The sequence below is a fragment of the Cibotium barometz genome, chromosome 47 (genome assembly GCF_041138505.1).
Source record: "Cibotium barometz isolate CiBa-2024 chromosome 47, ASM4113850v1, whole genome shotgun sequence".
NCBI classification, from domain to species: domain Eukaryota; kingdom Viridiplantae; phylum Streptophyta; class Polypodiopsida; order Cyatheales; family Cibotiaceae; genus Cibotium; species Cibotium barometz.
In genome coordinates, this window is record NC_141092.1 from 34,139,395 (window position 1) to 34,142,530 (window position 3,136).

Consider the following 3,136-nt stretch of genomic DNA (forward strand, 5'->3'; position numbering starts at 1 on the left):
CAAGCACTCACACCCCTTCCCTCCATGGCCTTACATGGCTTCACTTCCCTCTCACACCTCTTTCTCCCCAGCCTTACATTGCTTCACTTTCCTCTCACTTCCTTCTCACACCTTTTCCCAAATAACTCATAACTCACTTTCAATTCACACCATACTTGCGTGGTCTTAAGTGGGTACAATGAACGAAAAAAGCACTTAATGTGGCATCATCTACCTCTGTTATATGATCTCTTAAGTTCGCATTCATCTAGTAAGTCAAGTCTCCCGGAGTTAGAAATTTCCTTACAAGAGAGTTTATCGGGACGACTTGGACTTTTGAAGGGATAAGAAGATTGTGAGGCTTGCAATAGCATGAGCAATATTATTTGCACCACTTTAAATCTTGAGGGGATAAGAAGATTGTGAGAACTAATATGGCCCACGAGCGATATTCATACACTCAGACGTGGGCTAGGACTTGCAATCAGATAGGAAATATGCACCGAGTCTTCCCTAACAAGGAAATGTCTCAAAAGGGGTACCTCTGAAGGGGATGAAATGAAGTCTAACGTTAATCACCTTAGTTAAATATTGTGTTGACCCTTTGGAGATTTAAAAAATTAGCCTTTTTTTAGTCCTTGTAAACTGCATCTAGTAGTGCGGGGTCTATTTGGATTAATTCTAGAGCCATGGGTTCCAAAATTGGGTTTTTATTAAGACTCTTAAGAACTTTTATAGGTTCAATCAAGGACTTTGGCAAACTCTAAGGTTCCCTCATCGATTTTAGGGATGGATCTAGAATGTGGTGTAGGATACTCTTATGGGGCATTAATGGTTCGTAGTTGACAACTTGCTCAAGGATTGGCTCTAGCTTTGGATATATTTCAGCCTATGTACCTTCCTTAAAAGCTCTTAAGCTTATTTCACTTGCTCCCTCTCTGACATCGACTTGGGAGACTCTTTCAATTTCTTGAGGAGGTTAGAATATTCATTGGTTTCTTCTCTTCATGAATAGCTGGCTTGAGCAAGTGATCGTCTATTATTTCCCCAAGGGAGGTAGCTTCAAAGTTCTTGTCTAATGAACCACTTTGAATGGTCATGATTCATCATCTTTGATGATGGTGGCTAATCATGCTAGTTGATCGTGTTGGTTGATCATGCTATGGGGCTGATCATGCATTTCACTTCCATGTGCTCTTTGATGGCTTCTTCTTTGGACCTATTTCTTTAGAATTTTTTGGGGCTACCATGGCCTTTGGGGCTTATGCCTCTTGCTTCTTAGCTCTGGCTGCTTATTTAACTAGCTACTGTGACGTTAAATCTTGAGCTTTCTACTTATTTTCAACCTTGGGTGTTACCTTGGCTACTGTTGTTGTCTTGTCTTAGAGCCTTATTATAACATCGAGGGGTATAGTATGGATTATATGGCTACTGCCATCGCCTTGTCTTAGAGACTTATTATAGCATTGAGGGGCACAACATTAGATACTTTGACGAGCCTGATATGGATTATCCTCTCTACACTTTGCCCCATCATCTTAGCTTGGAGCCTTGTTATCTCTATATTATCTTAAGGAAGAGTTTCACAAAGCTACTACGTGGCAAGAATTTGGAGGTTTGGGAAGGGAAGGAGGAGGTTTGGGTAGAATTTGATTTTGGAATCCTCAAAAGACGTGCAAAGCACGGGTTCCAACTAGTAGTATCAAGGGACACACTTTATGGATTAGTCCTCTCTACATGCTCAACAAGTCAAGGCTCGTCAAAGTAGCTAATTCTTCTACCACTAGGATGATTGTTATTCTATTGTTATAGTGATGCTGAGGGACGTAGTGAATGGATTAGTCCTCTCTACACACTCAATAAGTTATATCGCTGAGGGACGTAGTGTAAAGGGACCCTTTAATCTTCTTGAAGAAATAATTAAATACTCACAAAATACATCAAAAAAATTTAAAACAAACACTTGAATTAAATTGAAAAATCAAATCACATATCATAACATAAGACAAGAGAGGAAGAATAACATCACCCATCAAGACAAGATTGGGTGTAATCTCCCTCCCACCCCCTCCCCCCCGCCCCATGTCATGTAGCTCCACTTCCAGGACATGAGTATTTAGAGAATTGTATTTCATAAAATTAGCCCAAGGAGCTAAGAATAGATGAGCATACAAATTAGGCTCCCTTTTCCCACTTTTGGGGTATTGCTTTACACATTTGAGGTTTGTACAAATAAAAACCTTTGCCCAAATAAAATTGCTAGTGGGCCTTGTTGCATAAAATGACTATGTGCAGATTTACACCTATACATTAATCTTGTGCCCACTTGCATATTCCATTAAACTGAATCCTTTATAAATTAAATCAAACATATTTTTGTAAGATTATTAATTCATCAAAAATATGATAAAATATATACTTGTCCTCCCGTTTGAGGAAGTAATTGTCCTCAATTGCGTAAAAGAAAATGCTACAACAATAAAAAAATAAAATCTCGTGCAACACCAAAATTGGCGATGCTCGCATCATCATAAAATCACAAATAATAAAAAAATAATATGATATAGACAAGATCCCTTATGTGTGACACACACACATTGCTCATCACTTATTTCTATAAACATATCTCAATATGATACATTGATAGGCACAAACACGGCATATATTCACCACTTGTTTCGTATCACTATGTACACATCATCTAGCATGGTGTGAGTTGCCACTTGTTACACTCTAATGAGCATGGCACATCAGTTGCATAAACCACTTGTTTCACTTCGACCGTATGCAGTTGTCAAGCACCGTCCATTTATTTCACTTGACCATAATACAGTTGTCAAGCATGGCACTACTTGTTACACTTTAACAACATACACCCGTCAAGCATGGTCTCAAGCTATGCCAATACCACTAGGTAATCAATATTTAATGTGGAGTCACCCACGATAGCAATTCACTAAGATGGCACACTAGTGTCCGGGCATCCCCTTATAACTAGAGGATGGACATTATGTAACATCTCTCTTGCTTAGATAAGCAACTGATCTCAAATGCTTGTTTGCCTATGCGAGCAAAGGAGATCAATTGTCATATACTATATAAATTCAAGTATGTTCCCTAACAAAAGACATTATATCAAGGACTTCTATGTGTAATA